Here is a 15101-nt window from a genome sequence, read left to right on the forward strand (position 1 = left end):
ACATAACCTGAAAGGCCACTCAGCAAGGAAGAAGCCACTGCTCCAAAACCGCCATAAAAAAGCCAGACTACGGTTTACAACTGCACATGGGGACAAAGATCGTACTTTTTGGAGAAATGTCCTCTGGTCTGATGAAACAAAAATAGAACTGTTTGACCATAATGACCATCGTTATGTTTGGAGGAAAAAGGTGGACGCTTGCAAGCCGAAGAACACCATCCCAACCGTGAAGCACGGAGGTGGCAGCATCATGCTGTGGGGGTGCTTTGCTGCAGGAGGGACTGGTGCACTTCACAAAATAGATGGCATCATGAGGTAGGGAAATTATGTGGATATATTAAAGCAACATCTCAAGACATCAGTCAGGAAGTTAAAGCTTGGTCGCAAATGGGTCTTCCAAATGGACAATGACCCCAAGCATACTTCCAAAGTTGTGGCAAAATGGCTTAAGGACAACAAAGTCAAGGTATTGGAGTGGCCATCACAAAGCCCTGACCTCAATCCTATAGAAAATGTGTAGGCAGAACTGAAAAAGCGTGTCCGAGCAAGGAGGCCTACAAACCTGACTCAGTTACACCAACTCTGTGAAGAGGAATGGGCCAAAATTCACCCAACTTATTGTGGGAAGCTTGTGGAAGGCTACCCAAAACGTTTGACCGAAGTTAAACAACTGAAATGCAATGCTACCAAATACTAATTGAGTGTATGTAAACTTCTGACCCACTGGGAACGTGATGAAATAAATAAATGCTGAAATAAATAATTCTCTCTACTATTATTCTGACATTTCACATTCTTAAAATAAAGTGGTGATCCTAACTGACCTAAAACAGGGCATTTTTACTAGGATTAAATGTCAGGAATTGTGAACAACTGTGTTTAAATATATTTGGCTAAGGTGTATGTAAATTTTCGACTTCAACTGTATATAGCTGCACATCACTCTGTACAGTAAATATAACTCATTCTTTCTCATGGAGGTGTTTCTAAGCTTCAGCACCGGAGCCAACATGGCAGCTGGGGTCTGAACGGACCCAGTCAGACTGGTTCATCCTTAGGAGCAGGGGGACCAGGGGTTTGTCAAGACTTCCCCCTTGCCTATGTTTGTGTGGGTTTTGCTGCCCCTTTTTTTATGTGATGGAGTGTGTGTTGGTGTAGGATGTGTGTGTGAAAGAAAGTGATGGAGGGTGATTGAGTGTCTGTGTACATGTGTATGTGAGAGTGCTTGTAGGTCATATGTGTGTGTCTTCACGCATGTGTTAGTGCATAAATGTTCCCCTGTAGCTCAGTTGGTAGAGCATGGCGCTTGCAATGCCATGGTTGTGGGTTCGTTTCCCACGGGGGGCCAGTATGAAAATGTATGCACTCACTAAATGACTCAAATGTAAAAATGATAAGAGTGCATGTGTTAGTGCATGATAAGAGTCCATTTGTCCATCTGAGTGTGAGAACATGTGTGTATCCTTTTCCTCTCTAACCTTGCAGTGACAGTTGTGTATGAGCCTGTGTCCAGATGGGGAGAGGAGGGGAGCAGTCTCACTCAGCCTAAATCCCAGGCCTACAGGACCAACAATGTTCTCACTGTCCTGCCTGCTTCAAAACAGCCCCTAAAATTCTCTCTCTCTCCCGCACAAATGGATTAGCTACACCGGTCTCCTTTTAACCATAGCAATTAGAGACAGCAGAATGGGAGAACTTAACATGTAAACAGCATACACACTAACACATGCACGCCCCCATCACATACAATCAGGCACAAACACCTGAGCAGATGCACACACACAAACAAACACTATGGTAACAGTCTGATCTTTCAAACCTCTTGATTACATAATGTCAATGCATCTTTCCCTGGCTAGTTTTAACAACTGGTTACCTGGTTATTTGCATGTGTAATGCATGTCAGGTAGCAAGCTCCACTGCTTGGAATCCTTTCAAATGCCAGCCTACAAGCCCCCCTCCCCCACCCACCCAAACTATAATGCTTTTACTGTAAAAATAAACGAAATAAAAAAACGGTCAAGTGGATCAATCAAATGACCCAATCCAAATGATGATGGTAAAGAACATTACACAAGGTTAAATATTCCCCTTTTGGCTGGTGCAAGTCAGAATACAGTCAAAACATCATGAGTTTGTAAAAAGTTCTATGCAAATAAAATCATGTTTATTGGTTGATTAACCATATACCGAAAAAGGAGTATGTGGAACAATTGAGGTGCGTGTGCATGTGTGTGTGAGAGAGACAGAGAGAGAAAGAGATCAAGAGAAAGAGCAAAAGAAAGAGAGATAGTGAAGAAAAAAAAGGTGAGAGAGATGATAGATGAGTGGAATATGTCTGTCTATATCAGTCTACATGGTATAAAATTATATATTACGTATGTGTATATTATTAGACTTATTATATTGAGACGATTACAATTACCGAGATAAAAATAATAATTGTGATTAAACTTATAGACACAAACAAATAATATCAGTTGGTTATTCAATTTAACTATCCCCTCCAAAACTTTGAAAAATACAACAAAAGGGTAAAACATGCAACAAAAATACCTTCATCCCTGGGTTTGTTCATTGTAGACTCATCGTGTTTTTTTGTGAGCGGACCTAAGGTTAAGAAAAAAGGGGAGGGAAAAGAGAAAAGAGAAACTTCAAAAAGATTGCACTTTGCTGAAAAATGAAAAACTAAAAAGTGAACAAGAAAACAAGAGGAGAAAAACAACAGAGCAGGAAGAGCATCCCCGCTCTCATTTTCAAAAGACTCCGAAACAACTGTAAGCCAAAAGTAAGAGAGCATTACAGATACAGCTTGTCCTGTGGAGACAACTAGCCTGTTTCACTGCACAGTACCTAGTCAAGAGCTGCCTGGTCAACGACCCCAGATAACATTTCTCATTGTTTTTCTCTTCCTCTTCTCTTCCCATTTATTCCCTACACGTTAGTGCTTTGTAGAGGAAAATCAATGAAGAGAATCAAGCCATCATTCTTTGCCGTCAGAAGGCAGGCAGGGGAATGCCAACCCATCACGGAGCATGTGCCCACTTAGCCCAGTGCTGCAGCCCTCAGGCTACAGGGTATCTGGGCCCTCTACACCACATCCATGGGGACTGGTCTGCCAACTACACTGGAGGGGATGACTAGGGACACACGCACACTCAAGAGACGTCAATGCACATGATGAGTGTCTCTCCCTCCTCCAGTGTAACTCTACAAGAAGCCGGCCAGGGGGTGGTGGTTCAGTATTTACACAGCCATGTGAGGGCTTCTGACAGGGCCCCCCTACGCCAAGGTCACAGAGGTGGCCCACATTAAGGTTTAATGGTAACGGCGGTTAAACGCTCCATAGGGGACAGACAATAACAAGCATTATCAGAGTGACCCGCCGCCCCACTGGCGCGCCGCTCTCTGTAAGCCTGGCCGATATGGATCCTGTTCATTTCTTTATTGTCTCCATCTGTCAGTGGAGCGCTACATGACCGGCCCAATCACTACACAGCTTTTATAGTCCCTCTCAATCACTGTTAGCATTTAGCACGCTATCCTGTCCACACACACACGGTGTGCTAATAACATTGTGCCACCTGGCATGCTAGCTATGCTAACAACATACTCTCGCTTTATGGTGTTTACGACACTCCCTACTAAGCACACAATGGTTGAATCATTTCAATGAATTTACAGTGCCTTGCAAAACTATTCATCCCCCTTGGCGTTTTTCCTATTTTGTTGCATTACAACCTGTAATTTAAATTTATTTTTATTTGGATTTCATGTAATGGACATACACAAAATAGTCCAAATTGGTGAAGTGAAATGAAAAAAAGAACTTGTTTCAAAGAATTATAAAAAAGAAATAACGGAAAAGTGGTGCATGCATATATATTCACCCCCTTTGCTATGAAGCCACTAAATAAGATCTGGTGCAACCAATTACCTTCAAAAGTCACGTAATTAGTTAAATAAAGTCCACCTGTGTGCAATCTAAGTGTCACATGATCTGTCACATGATCTCAGTATATATACACACCTGTTCTGAAAGGCACCAGAGTCTGCAACACCACCAAGCAAGCGGCACCACCAAGCAAGCGGCACCATGAAGACCAAGGAGCTCTCCAAACAGGTCAGGGACAAAGTTGTGGAGAAGTACAGATCAGGGTTGGATTATAAAAAAATATCTGAAACTTTGAACATCCCAGGAAAACCTGTTTCAGTCTTCCAGAGATTTGAGACTGGGACGGAGGTTCACCTTCCAGCAGGACAATGACCCTAAGCATACTGCTAAAGCAACACTCGAGTGGTTTAAGGGGAAACATTTCCATGTCTTGGAATGGCCTAGTCGAAGCCCAGTCCTCAATCCAATTGAGAATCTGTGGTATGATTTAAAGATTGCTGTACACCAGCGGAACCCATCCAACTTGAAGGAGCTGGAGCAGTTTTGCCTTGAAGAATGGGCAAAAATCCCAGTGGCTAGATGTGCCAAGCTTATAGAGACATACCCCAAGAGACTTGCAGCTGTAATTGCTGCAAAAGGTGGCTCTACAAAGTATTGACTTTGGGGGGGGTGAATAGTTATGCACGCTCAAGTTATGCACGCTCTTGTTTGTTTCACAATTAAACATATTTTGCATCTTCAAAGTGGTAGGCATGTTATGTAAATCAAATGATACAAACCCCCCCAAAATCCATTTTAATTCCAGGTTGTAAGGCAACAAAATAGGAAAAATGCCAAGGGGGGTGAATACTTTCGCAAGCCTCTGTATGTTGCACCAACGTGGAATAGACGTTGAATAGACATCTGTGCCCAGTGGGTCCTCTCTCCCTGTGTGTTGGCGATACACTCTCATCTATCAGACATAGTGTACTCTCTGTTGGTGAGCTAGCAGCTTTATCAGACTCACAGTGTGCTAACTACATCTCTCCGCTTGTCTTCTGATGGCTCCCTCATAAGGTGCTAACAGCCTCTGTCACACTGCGCCGCAAATACGGAGACAGATCTATTGGCAAAACGCATCGCCAACACTCTGCACTGGTGTATGAATGGCTGCTGGAACAGGGACACACCCAGACCACCAGCACTGCTCTCTCTCTCTGCTCTCTCTCATCATTACTAGAGTGCTTCCTCAATCCTCATATGAAAGTGCTTTTTTATAGGGGGAGCGATCAATGTTGACCTGATTCCCTTCCGCCCACAGTCCCCCCGGTGTAAGGGCAGTTCCAGTAAGGGGGTGGGGGTGAGGGGGGTGAGGGACGATAGGTAGACAGCCTGGTAATGGAGGGGAAGGAAGATTAGCCCCAGTCAGCACTTTCCCAGCAGCACTTTAATACCACACCTAACCGCTTAATGGAGAACACAGTGATTTCATACCTGCTCTAATACCCATTAAAGAGCTTAAGCTGCACACAGAGAGCAGCTCCGCTGAAATGGAACCTGTCTCCCTTTGAAATGGAGTGGCAGACTTCAGTTAAAGACTTTGCATGGGCGTAATGCTTCCTGGAAGCCCAAGTCTGTCTCTGTGATGGGAGAGGAGGCTCAATCCGAGATGATTGTTGGATGTGTTTTCTTGAGATCTGCTGTGCTGTCAAAGGAGGTTTTTGTGTTGGAGGAGAAAATGTGTTGTGCTGGAGCACACTTTGGGATGTTTTCTGCAGTGCATTTTGGGATGCGACAAGCAGGTATGACAGTGTTGTTTACTTACAGAGACATGGCTCTGTGGGGAGAGAAATAAACAGGTTTGTCTGTGTTCAGTGACGGTGTCAGCATGTGCAGTGGTGCTGCATGGGGCTGTAGCTGGGGCCTTCTCTCACAGCTAATTGACAGAGCCAGTTCTACAGAGTTCTCAGCTCCATGCTGACAACCATCCACTTAGAGTAGGCGATAGTTACAGTACCTATACACCTGCTTCAATGGCTTGGCGATGAACAAGATGTCTGAGAATGGCCAAGAACAACATTATACACACATCCATCCTTGAAACACTCTCAAATACTCCACTGGACATACATCATGAACACACATATACCATACTGCAGTATGTACATACATGCCTCGTTTTAATGGACAACCTCATTGTCACTTTCCTCATCTCTCAGCCATCACTCTCACTCCAATGAACTCATTGATACATTTCCAGGAAAAGGATGTTGTGTGGAGGCACAACAAGTCTGGTAAAGAATGGTAGGCATCTCTTTTGTCTGCATACTATTGAGCAAGAACAGTGTTGATAGATTTGAAAGCTTTTCCTTCGTTTTCCAGTCAGGTCAATAAGGTCCAAAAGCAATTTTCATTCTGATGATTTTACCTCAGAATTCTTCTGCAGTTTGCCCCCTGATTCTAGCACCATTTATAAAGTGAAATTGGCACTAAACAGATACAGCCAGGATCAGCGATGCAACCAAAAGAGTGAGAAAAAAAACACATCTTACGCATAATAAATCAACCACACTGAAAAAAAACACGTCTAAAGAATTTTAACAAGTTTGATTTGAATATATGTGCAGTTGAAATGTAGCTGGTTCAACAGTGGTACAGAGTATCTATTTCAGCCCTTACATGTGCTCCAATTAGGAGCTGGGCAGCAGACTGACTGACACATGATGTAATGGGCTGGCGTTCAGTGAAATCCAAATGGTCCACAGATTATCATTTAGCTCAGCTCCTGTCCTGTCCCCCTCCTCCCAGTCAACACTTTCTCCACGGTTGAGTGAGCGTGGAGCGGCCTGAACACAAGCTGCTGTCTGCAGTCCTTCTCCATTTCCCCAGTGTGTCATGACCATACTGTGCTGTGTGTTTGACGAGGTGTCAGACACAGCATCATGCCCCCACCGTGCTTCTCCAGTGGCTCACAGTGCTCACAGTTCCATTCCCATACCCCCCCTCCCTCCGTCCATCCCTGGCTCTGTGGCCCCGCATGCTGAAATATGTTTTTTAATAAAGAGCCTGGACGGTAAATGGCCAATCCGCTAGCGATAAAAATGAGGGATCTGAGGCGCTTGGCTAAGGAGCGTCTGGAGGAAATAGGAATGCAATGACACAGTGCTCTCGCCGAGCAGGCTGACGGCTCATACAGTACAGGGGATTCTCTACGTGAGGGACCCAGGCACAGCTGGACTAAACAGAGACCCTGTGTGTGTTTTTCTCTGACATTAGGTCAGCTTTGTTTTCATTATTCTAAAAAGCCATTTGAATTTCATTGGAGTTGAGGGCGCAGCAGGCTACATAGCGGCCTGGTGGGGAAGGACATGGAACTGATTTGCATTCAGAGTCTGTGACCTCCTCTACCACAGCCCGCATAGAGAGGAGGAGGGAGGGGGGATGCAAAGGGAGAGGGGGGGAGGGAGGAGCTCAGAGAGCAGAAGGGGTTCTGTCTGAGTATTTCCTCCTTCCATGGTTTTACACTTAAAATTGGGCAAAAGGTGTGATGTGTGGTTTCCTCTGTGCTCTGTGAGTGTTGGGTCATTCTGAGGCCTCAGATTCAGGTAGAAGGTGGGGGTACATTAGAGGGACAGTCAATAAGGGGGATACATAGAGTGGTGCACTAAACAGGCCTTGGGTATGAGGGATATGGAACTGTCAATACTGTATGAACTATATCTGCTGTATGGACATTTTTTATTTTGACTTTCAAGAACACTCAATTCTTTCACACACAAATAAGCACCCAGAAAGTAATAGATGGGGACAGCGACAGGCCTGTGTGAGCAGTGACCCCTAACAATATGTGACAGAATATGACAAGAATACATGCCTCATGTAAAAAACACACTCTCACTCACAGACAGGCACTCCTGTACCATTGGGAATAACCAAATCACACACACTCAGTTTTCCTCCCAAGCAGGATACCCCACAGCAACTTGACATAGAGTATGATTTCAGCCAATCACAAGCTGTCACGGATTCAGCCGAGGCTGCCCCTCCTCCTTGCTCGGGCAGGCTTCGGCGTTCGTCGTCACCGGAGTACTAGCTGCTACCGATCCATGTATCTATGTTCGACTTGTTTTGTCTTTATTGGTCACACCTGTTTCCCATTATGTAGTTATGTCTTCCCTATTTAACCCTCTGTCTCACACTGTGTGTTGTGGGTGTTTGTTCATGTTTCGGTTGTCGTTAGTGTGCGGGTTTGTTCCCTCCCTGCGTGGAGGTTGTTGTTCATTCTTTTACCTTCGAGTAAAGTACGCCTTTTGATTAGCTCTGTGTCCTGCGCCTGACTTCGCCTACCGCATTACACTGACGCCTTGGCACAAGCCAATAGCAGGCCTTCCAATTACAGTAATCTCCCCTTCTCTCCAGTACTTAGACAGTATTTAGAAAAGATTTACAACATAACTCACACTACCCTATTTATACACTATTTAGGATTCAAGGTGCTGCCTCACTTAACAAAATGATTAAACACAATTAACCAACAGGATGAAAAATGTCTGTTGGCCAGGCCGAGCTAGAATCCAGCAGTGTTTCTGGTCCCCCTCGTTTCCCATTCCAGCCCAAAGCTCACTTTCAAAGGCATCCCCCTTTTGTGTACATGGAATTAGATAAACCTTCAGTTTCTGGGCTAATTAGCTATGGAGTTGTATTGCACTAGGCAGGAGCTAGCAGAGGTGTGGCTGCTACAGTATACAACGATGTCTCATTTCCCCCGAAGAACAATCCTGATCCAATTTTCACCAGATCAAGGGCTGCTGCGATAGCAAAAATATAATAATTTGTTTGAGGTTTGTTCTTGCATCAAAGGCAATTCACACGATAGCAATTGACACTGCAGAATAACTATATATTTATTTATTATTCATATCAGTCCCCCCCCCCAAATCATCATCATCCTCCCAGTCTACATGTATATTATACTCAGGAGCATCAAATTACTCTTGAGCACATACCATCTTTTTGTTTGGCTGTAGAACATATTGATCGGATTAAAACTGAAATTAATTTGGAATGCTGCCAAGACGTGGCCTGGTGGATTGTGATGTCACATCCTTCTCAGTGTACTGCTGAGTAGACATTACAATGGGATTGCGACGCTCTAACTCTCTGTTACAACGCCCCATAAACAGGGAAATATGCATGTCGGCTAAATGTAGACTGCAGCCTAAGCCCATTACTTCTACTACACTGTGTGAGCTGGGTTTTGATATGTAATGGGGTGAAGCAAAGCCCAATATGTTACTACAGTAACACTATATAGGCGTGAAATTTATTTAGGTCTATAAAAAGGGTCTCTATTGTGAGGTCAGCGTAACAGTACTTCATATCCATAGTCCAGGGGGATCAACATAAAGTATCTACTGCAATTCTGTGTGGAGTGAGTTTTGTGAGTCAGTACTGTGTGTGTATGTGTTTGTCTGTGAATGTGGCTTATGTTAAAAACTACCTGCTAATTAGCTTTACTTAATACAGAACAATCTTTGAAAATAAATCCTTCCCTCTCCAAATGTGTTTAATTGGTCCTGATTCAAGAGAATATTGAAGTTACACTGCTATGTTTCATTATGCTTTTATTGAGTGAAAATAAATCAATGCTTGGAAAATGTATCAACTACAAGGGGGCAGAACTTGTCAAAAGAAAATAGCAAAATACTCTTTATCCCTCTCCTTAAAGCCACAATCCAGAGTCTACACTTCAACCCAACAGCAGCCCCAACTCTGGTTTGGGTTATGCTACGGTAAGGCAGTTGTATATCATTAACTGAAGAAAAAAAAACATGAAACAGCAGGAAATCTTACAGATTGTGCCTTTAAGTTATTACGTCAATCTTCAGCATTAGATTTCTTGTCACATAGAATGTAATCAGAGATCAGCAGACCCCTGTCAGAACGCTGCTTGATGCAGATGGAAAGGCTGATCTGCTGAGGCAAGCACATCTTATTGAAATGATTGGTTCGGGGCAAATAGTGGGAACCAATGAGGCTAGGATTCTCAGGCACTCTATTGCAGTGATGCTTTGGGTCAACCAATTATGACAATCTAATGTATAGAGGGTGACTTCCATGACAACCAAGGAGATGAGCTATCATTTGTAGCATATGGAAAGTCTCTCAACCTGATCCTAGGTTCACTGTGCTTACTGGTTCCTGAGCTAAGCATGTTAACATGTCATACCTACATTATTATCTTCAGGAAAGGAATTTACCTTTGGGGGGTGTGTGTGTGTGTGTGTGTGTGTGTGTGTGTGTGTGTGTGTGTGCGTGTATTGGTGTGCTGGTCTTGAAAATAATTCTATGAGTGCTATAAATGGCTTATTAAATGGGTTAACCCCAAACAGACTGGCAACACTGCCTGAAATCAGATTATAGCTAATGCTCAACTCCAGTGAGATTCAGTACACAAAGGATTTCAGGAGCACAGCTGAAATTCTCAGAACTGAATGCCCTTGATACAAGCAAGCACACTGGGCAGCCTAAAATGGAGATACAAATCCCATATACAGTGGGGAGAACAAGTATTTGATACCCTGCCGATTTTGCAGGTTTTCCTACTTACAAAGCATATAGAGGTCTGTAATTTGTATCATAGGTACACTTCAACTGTGAGAGACGGAATCCAGAAAATCACATTGTATGATTTTTAAGTAATTAATTTGCATTTTATTGCATGACATAAGTATTTGATCACCTACCAACCAGTAAGAATTCCGGCTCTCACAGACCTGTTAGTTTTTCTTTAAGAAGCCCTCCTGTTCTCCACTCATTGCCTGTATTAACTGCACCTGTTTGAACTCGTTACCTGTATAAAAGACACCTGTCCACACACTCAATCAAACAGACTCCAACCTCTCCACAATGGCCAAGACCAGAGAGCTGTGTAAGGACATCAGGGATAAAATTGTAGACCTGCACAAGGCTGGGATGGGCTACAGGACTTCTTGGTGAGAAGGCAACAACTGTTGGCGCAATTATTAGAAAATGGAAGAAGTTCAAGATGACGGTCAAATCACCCTCGGTCTGGGGCTCCATGCAAGATCTCACCTCGTGGCGCATCATTGATCATGAGGAAGGTGAGGGATCAGCCCAGAACTACACGGCAGGACCTGGTCAATGACCTGAAGAGAGCTGGGACCACAGTCTCAAAGAAAACCATTAGTAACACACTACGCCGTCATGGATTAAAATCCTGCAGCGCACGCATGTGGTCTGATGAGACAAAAATTGAGCTTTTTTGTCTAAACTCCACTCACCGTGTTTGGAGGAAGAAGAAGGATGAGTACAACCCCAAGAACACCATCCCAACCGTGAAGCATGGAGGTGGAAACATCATTCGTTGGGGATGCTTTTCTGCAAAGGGGACAGGACGACTGCACCGTATTGAGGGGAGGATGGATGGAGCCATGTATCACGAGATCTTGGCCAACAACCTCCTTCCCTCAGTAAGAGCATTGAAGATGAGCGTGGCTGGGTCTTCCAGCATGACAACGACCCGAAACACACATCCAGGGCAACTAAGGAGTGGCTCCGTAAGAAGCATCTCAAGGTCCTGGAATGGCCTAGCCAGTCTCCAGACCTGAACCCAATAGAAAATCTTTGGAGGGAGCTGAAAGTCCGTATTGCCCAGCGACAGCCCCGAAACCTGAAGGATCTGGAGAAGGTCTGTATGGAGGAGTGGGCCAAAATCCCTGCTGCAGTGTGTGCAAACCTGGTCAAGACCTACAGGAAACGTATGATCTCTGTAATTGCAAACAAAGGTTTCTGTACCAAATATTAAGTTCTGCTTTTCTGATGTATCAAATACTTATGTCATGCAATAAAATGCAAATTAATTACTTAAAAATCATACAATGTGATTTTCTGGATTTTTGTACCTATGATCAAAATTACAGACCTCTACATACTTTGTAAGTAGGAAAACCTGCTAAATTGGCAGTGTATCAAATACTTGTTCTCCCCACTGTATGTAAATGCTAAACCTAGAAGTCAAGTGACTCCCGAGTGGCGCAGTGGTCTAAGGCACTGCAGTGCTAGCTGTGCCACTAGAGATCCTGGTTCAAATCCAGGCTCTGTCACAGCCGGCCACGACCGGGAGACCCATGGGTGGCTCACAATTGGTCCAGCTTCGTCCAAGCTAGGGGAGGGTTTGGCCGGAAGGGATGTGGGTTCGTTTCCCACGGGGGGCCAGTATGATTTTTTTTTAAAATTTTAAACATGTATGCATTCACTAACTGTAAGTCGCTCTGGATAAGAGCGTCTGCTAAATGACTAAAATGTAAAATGTAAGTCTCACAAGTATGTGCAAAATATTGTTTTCCGAGCACACAGAGGAGAAACAAACACAGCCCAGTTGAGTCAGACAATAAAGATGATCTTGTATATACATACTTTGGTCTAGATTTACTGTTGTCCCTTGCCAAGACTGAACGTTTATTTTGTGTTTCTATGTTCTTTAGTCCATTCTGCCATTGAAATGTCTCAACAATCCTCAAGCCATGCGTAAATATACTTACTCTACAAATGTGGACACACAGTGAGGGAGTAGCATAGCTAACAAACACTGGCCTTTTCACTGAGCGTATACTTCAATAAAGTGATGGGGGGGTTGATAGTTACATATTATTTTGGAAGATGTTATATCGATACTTTTGACTCCAAGGTTGTTGTTTTTTGTTGCTAGGTAGCGTTAGCTAGCGCTAGTCGGCTGTACCTGAGCCGAAACCCCAGTATTTTTAATCCTATAGCTTGTTATCCATCTTATTTTTAAATAGTGAGCCAACATTTTTTCAGCACTTTTATTTCCATGACTGATCAAAACACATTTTCTCATGGCTCTCGCTCGTCCCTCTGCAGCAGACATATAGTGAGCAATATGTTTGGAACATCAAATCGCAATACATATAGAATTGTGAGAATCGCAATATATAGTGTTTTCACGATACTTACAGTGGCTTGCGAAAGAATTCATCCCCCTTGGCATTTTTCCTATTATGTTGCCTTACAACCTGGAATTAAAATGGATCTTTTGGGGGTTTGTATCATTTGATTTACACAACATGCCTACCACTTTGAAGATGCAAAATATTTTTTTGTGTGAAACAAACAAGAAATAAGACAAAAGAATTGAAAACTTGAGCGTGCATAACTATTCACCACCCCCAAAGTCAATACTTTGTAGAGCCACCGTTTGCAGCAATTCCGTCTGCAAGTCTCTTGGGGTATGTCTCTATAAGCTTGGCACATCTAGCCACTGGGATTGTTGCCCATTCTTCAAGGCAAAAGGTTGGATGGGTTCCGCTGGTGTACAGCAATACTTAAGTCATACCACAGATTCTCAATTGGATTGAGGTCTGGGCTTTGACTAGGCCATTCCAAGACATTTAAATGTTTCCCCTTAAACCACTTAAGTATTGCTTTAGCAGTATGCTTAGGGTCATTGTCCTGCTAGAAGGTGAACCTCCGTCCCAGTCTCAAATCTCTGGAAGACTGAAACAGCTCTCCCTCAAGAATTTCCCTGTATTTCGCGCATCCATCATTCCTTCAATTCTGACCAGTTTCCCAGTCCCTGCCGATGAAAAACATCCCCACAGCATGATGCTGCCACCACCATGCTTCACTGTGGGGATGGTGTTCTCAGGGTGATGAGGTGTTGTGTTTGCACCAGACATTGCGTTTTCCTTGATGGCCAAAAAGCTAAATTTTAGTCTCATCTGACAAGAGTACCTTCTTCCATATGTTTGGGGAGTCTCCCACATGCCTTTTGGCGAACACTAAACGTGTTTGCTTATTTTTTTCTTTAAGCAATGGCTTTTTTTCTGGCCACTCTTCCGTAAAGCCCAGCTCTGTGGAGTGTACGGCTTAAAGTGGTCCTATGGACAGATACTCCAATCTCCGCTGTGGAGCTTTGCAGCTCCTTCAGGGTTATCTTTGGTCTCTTTGTTGGCTCTCTGATTAATGCCCTCCTTGCCTCATCCGTGAGCTTTGGTGGGTGGCCCTCTCTTCGCAGGTTTGTTGTGGTGCCATATTCTTTCCATTTTTTTATAATGGATTGAACGGTGCTCCGTCGGATGTTCAAAGTTTCGGATATTTTTTTATAACCCAACCCTGATCTGTACTTCTCCACAACTTTGTCCCTGACCTGTTTTGTTGAGCTCCTTGGTCTTCATGGTGCCGCTTGCTTGGTGGTGCCCCTTGCTTAGTGGTGTTGCAGACTCTGGGGCCTTTCAGAACAGGTATATAAATACTGAGATCATGTGACAGATCATGTGACACTTAGATTGCACACAGGTGGACTTTATTTAACTAATTATGTGATTTCTGAAGGGAATTGGTTGCACCAAATCTTATTTAGGGGCTTCAGAGCAAAGGGGGTGAATACATATGCACGCACCACTTTTCCGTTATTTATTTTTTAGAATGTTTTGAAACAAGTAATTTTTTTCATTTCACTTCACCAATTTGGACTATTTTGTGTATGTCCATTACATGAAATCCCCCCCAAAATCCATTTAAATTACAGGTTGTAATGCAACAATATAGGAAAAACGCCAAGGGGGATGAATACTTTTGCAAGGCACTGTAGGTGCCAATTGACACATTGTTTGATGTTTATTGATGAGTATAAAGAGCTCATTTGTGAAAGAAACCTTGGTCTCAGCATGACTCCCTGTTAAAATAAATAAAATATTGTATTGTGAGGTCCCTGGCAATTCCCAGCTCTACTATACACTGAAGCTACTGAGCAGAAGTTATTGGGCAAAAAAATTCCTTGCTCTGACAGGACTAGAGTACAGTATGTATATCAAGGCAACCCTGCCTGAACAGACTAAACAGTAATCGAGGCTGACATGAGTGTAAGTGCTGCTATTCTTTGGTAATCTCATGGGTGTCTATTGGCTCAGCTTAAGAGCCCTTGTGTCTCTGATTACAATCTTCTGACTGAATGATCCAAATGATACCACTCTATAAAGACGCTTCAATAGCATTCCCTCTTGTTGGGACCAAATACCAGTTGCACTGTGACATAAAATGGCTTAGGAGGATGACACATTTAATGAATCCTGGTCCTTTTCACACTACCGACTTCCTCTGTAGTGAGATAGCCAAGAAGGACCTGCTTCTCAACCGGAGACGAAACACAAGGTTAGTAGTGATACCTCAGAGGTGTAAATGTGGT

At 43.5% G+C, this 15101-nt stretch overlaps 1 pseudogene across 1 annotated transcript in view; it reads right to left on the reverse strand.

Moving 5' to 3' along the window:
- Window positions 1–15101, reverse strand: part of LOC311118990 (neuroligin-2-like) — an 88560-nt pseudogene that overhangs the window by 51998 nt on the left and 21461 nt on the right. The window contains exon 3 of the transcript XR_014615726.1: window positions 2557–2610. The product of XR_014615726.1 is annotated as a neuroligin-2-like (transcript). The remainder of the gene's footprint in view (window positions 1–2556; window positions 2611–15101) is intronic.

The sequence above is a fragment of the Coregonus lavaretus genome, assembly GCF_964263955.1.
Source record: "Coregonus lavaretus genome assembly, contig: HAP1_SCAFFOLD_441, whole genome shotgun sequence".
Taxonomy (NCBI): Eukaryota; Metazoa; Chordata; class Actinopteri; order Salmoniformes; family Salmonidae; genus Coregonus; species Coregonus lavaretus.